This window comes from Populus euphratica, unplaced genomic scaffold (assembly GCF_000495115.2).
Source record: "Populus euphratica unplaced genomic scaffold, PopEup_1.0 scaffold944.1, whole genome shotgun sequence".
Lineage (NCBI taxonomy): Eukaryota > Viridiplantae > Streptophyta > Magnoliopsida > Malpighiales > Salicaceae > Populus > Populus euphratica.
In genome coordinates this window covers 66,767-74,631 of record NW_011500805.1, presented here as the reverse complement: position 1 = coordinate 74,631, position 7,865 = coordinate 66,767, and the positions used below count along the sequence as shown (strand labels likewise).

The following is a 7,865-nucleotide window of genomic DNA, read 5'->3' as shown; positions in this document are numbered from 1 at the left end:
TACCCCCCCCCCCCCCCCCCACGCAAAAAAAAAAAAAAAAGAGCGCTCATGTGATTCCAGAAGAAAGAAGAAATGAAATAGGTTTTTGATCCAAATGAAATTTCAAGCAATTGTCGATGATGTACTGCATTGAATGTTGGTTGAAAACTCTTCCTCTTTATCATGATTGTCTCATTTCAATGTGCGTTGTTGAATACTGACCCGTAATTTACCTCTCTGTTTTCGAGTCAAGATGCTAATAATGATACTAGCAGAGTAATGGACAATACAAAATAGAGTACGGCAACACTGGACACTTAAAAGCCACGGCCTGCAGGGCTCCGGTTCTCTGCCTTTTGCTTACGCTGTCGGTGGCCGTGCTCCAATCTTCATCTGAGGAATTATCGTCATAAGGCCTTGTGTCCTCGCTTGTCCTGTTAAATTCATCGTAGTGCATGGAGATGAAAGCGGGGGCACGAATACACTCAAACAGAAGTAAAGCGCTGTGATCCGAGATTTTTGTCAAAAGGTGAGTGATCCTATAATATATATACTTTATTGAATCAAACTTGCAATGTAACCCTGTTTGAAGGACAAATGATCATCGCCAGGTCTAGCTCGAGAAGATGAGGAATTTCGTGATGGCCCTTGTCCTTGTTTTCATTCTTAGGCTACGCATAGCGATCCCAGTAGGCTCTTTGCAAGAGGATCAAAGTAATTTCTCTGCCTTCCATTGAGGTTTGAGAGCAAGGGATTATTGCCTTTCTTGTCTCTACGCAATAATCATTAAGAAAAACATACCTGAATTCATTATTGAATCAAACTGGAGAGTGAGATTGGGTGCAGTTCATGGCTATACAGCCGGTATCCAAATTAGTGTGTAGCTGAATGGTCTTTTGCTTCAGTTTCTAAGCAATTGACGTCTGTTAAGACAAGAACAGGATTGTTTGATGCCAGGCTGGCAACGGCAAGCTGAGTGCCTCTATATTTCAGGGCCTGGCCCGTCTTGAATTTCTGGGCCAAGCCGTTGCTCAACCTTTATGGACTCAGAGAAGGGCAACTTCATATCTTTCTCAGAAGTTTCAATTTCACCTTACTAATGAAAAACTCACTTTTTGATTTTGATATTTTCTTTTATCTTTCTATTTTACTTAAATCCCAATATATTCTATCCCATGAGACCAAAACACTTAAAATTCTAAAAAAAAAAAAACTATATATAATAATTAGGGTTGACATAGAACTTCTTAAAACAACATGGGTACTATTGAAAAATGTTGAGTTACAGGAGTTGAATGACAATATTTATGAATCTAGGAGGGTTACCGCTCTTAACAAAGACTTAAACGTGTGTAGTGTTTTATTGTAGAGAAATACATGAAATAACGTGGATTGAAATATTATAATGATGATTTTGACAATCCCAAACAAAATCATCAGATTGGTTATTATTAAATTTTTTTTAATGGTAAAATAATTTTTATTAAATTGAATGGACAACTTAATCTTATCACATTTTAAAAATATAATGAAAAGATAAAATAAAAATTTATTTGACCACAACTGTGTTTTTCTTTTTAATTTTCAATTTATAAAGCACAATAAAATAATTAAATTACTTTCAAAAGCAAAAACAAAAATAACTAACATTCGTGGGCTTTTTTGTATTTTCACCCTAATTATTTTAATTATAATTAAATTAACTAATAGATAATTTAGTATTTTAATAAATATATAATATTATTTAAAAATAAATTATGGTTGATATGTACAACACACACGAAAGCGAGTGGGAACCTCATACTCTTCATTAGATGCCTAAGGCATCTTTTAGCAATGAAACACCATTTTCTATGATGGTGATGGAAGAAATATCCTAACATGTTCTTCTTGGAGGTCAGACACATATATAAGGTGACACAGTCGTCGGACTACGATAAACCATTTTACTTTTTTTCATTTTCTCTTTCCTTGCCTTGAGTTTTGTGTTTATCCTTTTAAAAAATAAATGTGTCCTATTAGTTTATATTTGTATCAATTCTAATAATCATTATTATTATTATTATTTGTTTCACTTTTAATGTATTTTTAAGTTTTTTTTTTGTTTTTTAATTTTGTCCTCCAAGATTTGATTTCATTTATTTTTGTATCAAATTTGGTCATTGTTCTTTTAATTACTTTTTTATATTATTTTCTTGATGTATTTTATTTTTCAATTATATCTCTCGTTGTTTTATTTCATTTAATTTTATACCAAATTTGGTTCTTATTCTTTTGATTGCTATTTTTTTTTATCATCTTCTTGATTTATTTTATTTTTCAATTTATTTTATTTCATTTAATTTTATACCAAATTTGATCCTTATTATTTTGATTGTTATTTGTTTTTGTTTTTGTTTTTGTTTTTTATCATTTTCTTCATTTATTTTATTTTTTAATTTTATCCCTCATTATTTTATTTCATTTAATTTTTATACTAGAATCAATCTTCATTTTCTTGATTACTATTTATTTTGTTTTTAAATTTTGGATGATTGAGAATTTTATTTCATGATTTTTTCATGTTTTTCTTTTATTGGATAATCTTAATCTCATGACCCGAGTCACAAGTTTTTATAAATAGCATAATTTGACTTTAATCTTTTTAGGTCTTATTTTATTTTATTTTTATTATTTAATCCTTCAACATTTGGTTATTGAACTTTAGCATTCATGGTTATATATATATATATATATCTCGTTCACGTATCATAGATTCTGAGTTAGTTAAGTTAATTTAGGTTAAATTATTTTTATGATTCTTTTTAATTATGTTTTTTTTTCAGTTTCACTTTCATCATTTAGTTTGACTGAGAGTTGATTTTCATTATTTCATTCAATTTTTTTTGTACGAGATTATCATGGTCCGTCATGAATTTGACATGTTAACTTGAGTCGAGTTTTTTTATCTTTTTTTTATTTGGTTGTTATTTTTTCAGTTTGTCCTTCAGCATTTGATTTTCTAGTAATTAAGCTTTAAAGTTTTTTAATATTTTTTTATGAAGTTATCCTATTTCTCACTTAATTTTTATTTTGTTATCAAATAACATCATTGGAATCTTTTCAGAATATTTAAAGAGTGTTTTTTTATAATATTAGTAAGCATTTATTTATTTTTTATTAGTCATTGTTATTTTTTTGTTTTTATTATCATTAGCTTTTTTTAATAATTATATTATTAAATTAATTAATTTTATTGTACCCATTTGAATTAAAGGCTTCTTTCCTAAATTTTTCTTTATCCTTTAAAAATACTATCATTACTTATAGCATTCATTTTTTATATTAAAATTTATTTAACCCGGCATGTAGCAACAGGCCACCTATTTAATAAAAGCTAAAAGTTAACCGTCAAGATTCCCGTTGTAGTTTGCCGAATGTTCAGCTTCGTGTTACCTTGCATATTTTACTTTGTTGCAATTTAAACCCTCTCATTCGAATCGCCACCTCGAGTTTAGAGAACTTTAAGGTCTGTTAATAAATAAAGTAATTTTTTAATTAAAAAATTGAAAAAAAAAAGATTTACTGTTCAAATGTAATATTTCTCCATTTAAAAAAATGAAAAATTAGTTTTCCGAATTTATATTGAGTTTGAAAAACAAATTTCAGAGGCTTATAATTTTAGAAAACACTCTTTAAAGGTTTTTCACAGTTTTCCTGCAAGTTTTCGTTGTTTTTCAAATGAAAAAATACATGAACAATTTAATTTTTTTATTTGATATAAAAAACATTTTTAGCAATGAAAAATATTAAATTTTTTAATATATATTTTCATATTTAGTTAGTGTTATAGACTTAATTTTTATTATAAATATAATATAAAAATATCTTTTGATTTAACAATAAATTTTTTTTCATGATAATTTTTAATTTAAATGAAATAAAATTAATATTCTATGATTGGATTATTAGAAATACAAAATATGACTATTATAAATTATAGTTCTGAATTTTTATGCAAAACAACTATAATCTTTAATCTTGATGTATTTCTTTTTCTTTCTTTTTTTTTTTGTTAGAAAGTTGGTTTTTGTTTTTCAACAACTGAACATGTTCTTCAATTCTTTTTTGGAAAGAAAAACTAGAAATTAAAACTGAAAATGGAAATAATTTTTTTTGTTACTAAACATGTTTTTTTCTTTTACAGTTCAATTTTAATTCAAAAATATATGGTGATTATATAAAAGTATTATAATATTGGAAGACTTGTTGTGGCAAATTAAGAATATGTTTGTTTCCTAAAAAGTAATTTATGAAAAATAACTTTTCAAATTTTTTTATGTTTATTTTAATTTCATCCTTTAGAATTTAATTTTTATATTAATTTTGGTCCTTATTTTTATAATTTTATTTGCTTTTTCCTTATCATTTTTTAATTGAAATTTTTTATCTATCAAATTTGGTCCTTCTTCTTTTTATTGTTACTTATTTTATTTGAAATAATTTATGAAATGTTAATTATTATTATTTTAATTTCTTCATCTTTTTATTTTTATTTTTTAGATTTGATCTTTATTATTTTATTTATTATTTATTTTATCTGAGATAATTTATGAAATTATATTATTTTTTCAATTTCATTCTCATTCAACTTTTTGCTTTATAAATTTTTTTTTTCATTATTTTAATAAAAGTTTTAAAAATAAAACATTGATAAGTTATTTTCTAACTAATTTTCCATAACATAACCAAACACTAGAAAGTATTTTTCAATTTATTTTTCATTATACTACCAAATATCATAAAATAATTCACTTTCTCAGAATTCACTTTTCAAAAAAAAATTACTTTCCAGCAAACAAACAGGGTGATTAATACTTAAAATTGTATTTTTATCAAGATTTTATATCATCATTTTGCACTGAAAGTATCAATAACTCTTTAACTAAAACATGTTTTATAATAATATATTTAATAATATAAGATACCTTTAATTTGTGGTAAATGCTCATCTTAAATGTAGACCTATCCAATAAATGAAAGGATTGATTGATAAGTTTATGTACTAAAAATGAAAGGAGAAAGAGATAACCAAACTTAGAAAAGAGATGTTAGTACAGTCCAAACTGGAATACTGTTCGGTAATTGGGTCATCATATCTAGAGCTGTAAATCTCGGATTTAGGTCTACTTTATATAGATGGAAAGATAAGACATATAGGCCTACAACTTTCATGTGGAGGTCTAGTTTTAAAAAGACCGTTTTCAAGTCCAAATCTTAGTAACAACAAAGAAGTCCGAATCTGTATTGCAGCCCAGACACTGTTTAGTGTTCAACCCATATCTCAAGTTCTAAAAGTTTAAATGACCTCAATTGTTTTTTTTAGAAAGCTGAGATAATTTTCTAGAACTTTTATGGTAAGGTTGGTTCAGATTCTGATGTTATCAATGATGTTTTATTTAGACAAAAGAAGATATGGATTGTCACTAAGTCAAGAGTTGGCCACCCACTCATCAATTAGTCATCAAATCAATAGTTTTCAATTTTGGCTTATAAAAGAAGGCATTTGCCATGCATTTAGGCATCTTGGTTTCCAGATCAAGATCATGCTCTTTCTTTCTCTTTTTGTTTTTTTGTAACACTTAAGTTTTGTTTTTATTAATATCTATTTATACCTTTCAATTTCTTTCCTTTACTTAGTTAACTTTTATCTTATTTATGTTCTTTTCTTGTTTATTTATGTTTCTCTTCTTCATTATGTTTAGCTAAGTTTATTATGTCACAGTGAAAAGGTTACACTAATGGTGTAAAAGTAAATATAGTGTAAATGTAATATGGACTTTCATGTTTGATACTAACATGTTTTTTATTTGTTATCTTTTTCACTTTTTAATACTTTACTTGTTAAATGACTAATCTTGATTTATGTTGTATAACACTTAGTACAACAAATGTTTTACACTTTCATAGCATAAACTGTATAATATAATGGACACATGTGCTATGAAAGGAACTTAATTTGTTGTTAACATAAGTTATAATCATGAATACCTGACAATATTTACAAGTATTAACATTATTCGAATAAGATAACTAATTTAATCAAGTTAATAATTAATAATCTTATTGGAACTTTCTTTGTGTATAGTTTCCATTTGAGTAATAAGAGTTTATACTATACTTGTTTGAAATACCATTAGTGGATCCTCTAACCTTGACATTTGTTGTTATCATTGTTTAATCCTTACATTAATCTTCCATCTCAAAGTTCTCATCAACTTCTTCTTCTTCTTCCATTACTCATGCTGCTGCTACTATTATTATTATTATTATTATTATTATTATCCTTGTTGTTGTTATTGTTGTAGTATTGCTATTATTTATAATTTATACAATTAACCTCCCTATGGTTTGATTCCGGTTTTACCGAGTTATTTATTACTTCAATATTCCTGCATTTGAAAGAAGACATCAATCTTTTGGTTGTGTCATAGGGCCTAAATGGTTTAAGACAAGTTGTAAAGGCTTTATGAGGGTACATTTATTTTACAGTTGGGACTGCTTTTTCCCCAACGATGTATAAAAGTATTTGATAATAAAAAAAAATATATGAAACCCATTTTAAATTATGGTCAAGTTATTATTTTTGCAAAAGCAACAAACACACACACACACACAAACACAAAAAAAGAAGAAGCTTATTGTTGCTTTCATAAAATGTTCAAAAAATTAACAAAAAATGTCTAGATACATTAATATACAAATAAGAGAAATTACCCTAAATCTTCTATAACTTAGTCATTTATTTTATTTTATGTTCATTCTTTTAAAAATTACATTTACATTCTAAATCAATTTAAAATTTAAAATAAAATAAAAAGATTAATTTACCCTTATATATAATATAACACAAACAACATTTCTTCTTCTTCTTTTCCAATCTCTTTGCCTTCCTTCTTCCTTCTCTCCCTTCCCTTCTTCCTCTTCATGTCTTGTTTATATAAAAAAAATTAGAAGATTATTTTAATCAAAAGACAACAATTGCATACAAATTTCTTACCTAAAATATGACTATAATTTGTCCTTCTCCCTTGTTGGATTCACCGTATGGAAAATCCAAAACCCTAAATAAAATATAATTTTTTTTATTTATTATTGTGAATTTTTATATAGTTTTAATATATTAATTATTATTCTATTTTTTCATAGATGAGCATAAAAATTATCAATACCTGATTTTTAAAATTTTTTTTGTTGATACTTTCTTTTCAAATCATTATAAGTTTTTATTTAAAAAAACTTGCTCATAATAAACAAGACATTTTTTCATGAAAATAAAATAAAAATTAAATGAATAAGAAAAATGGAATTTTGACCAAAAAATACATTTTTTTTCTCTTATGAATTTAAGCAATTAGAATCCTTGCAAATATTTATTTTAATTACCTTAAGCTTTTTTTTGAAAAAATATATTGTGAATAAAAAAGACATGTTCTTATCTATATATATATATATAAAATGCATGAATAAGAAATTAAGATTTTGACTAAAGAAATATATTCATTTCTTCATAATATAAATTCTTTGAACTTTTTTGAAAATTTATTTTAATTGTAGATTTAAATAGAACTAAGCTTTGAAAGTGATTCCCCTTGTTTTTTCTTCTATTTTATAGTTTATTACTCCTTTATTATCATTAACTAGCATGACTTTATGTAACTTACACTTATAAAATATTTTCATATGTATTTATCCTTTATTTTTTACTAGAAAGATTAACTTCTTATTTTAATATTTAATTAGTGTTAAGAGATTTTTTTTATGATTTCTTAATTTGTTTTGGCCTTCTATGTTTTTTCCTTCAATTTAAATTTAATTTAAATAAAAATACATTCTAGATATTATTT

At 25.2% G+C, this 7,865-nt stretch overlaps 1 long non-coding RNA gene across 1 annotated transcript; it reads left to right on the top strand.

Moving 5' to 3' along the window:
- Positions 1-14: 14 nt before the first annotated feature.
- Positions 15-1,102, top strand: LOC105116435 (uncharacterized). The gene is made up of 2 exons (XR_840530.1): positions 15-508; positions 591-1,102. It is a non-coding gene; the product is annotated as an uncharacterized LOC105116435 (long non-coding RNA).
- Positions 1,103-7,865: the final 6,763 nt, after the last annotated feature.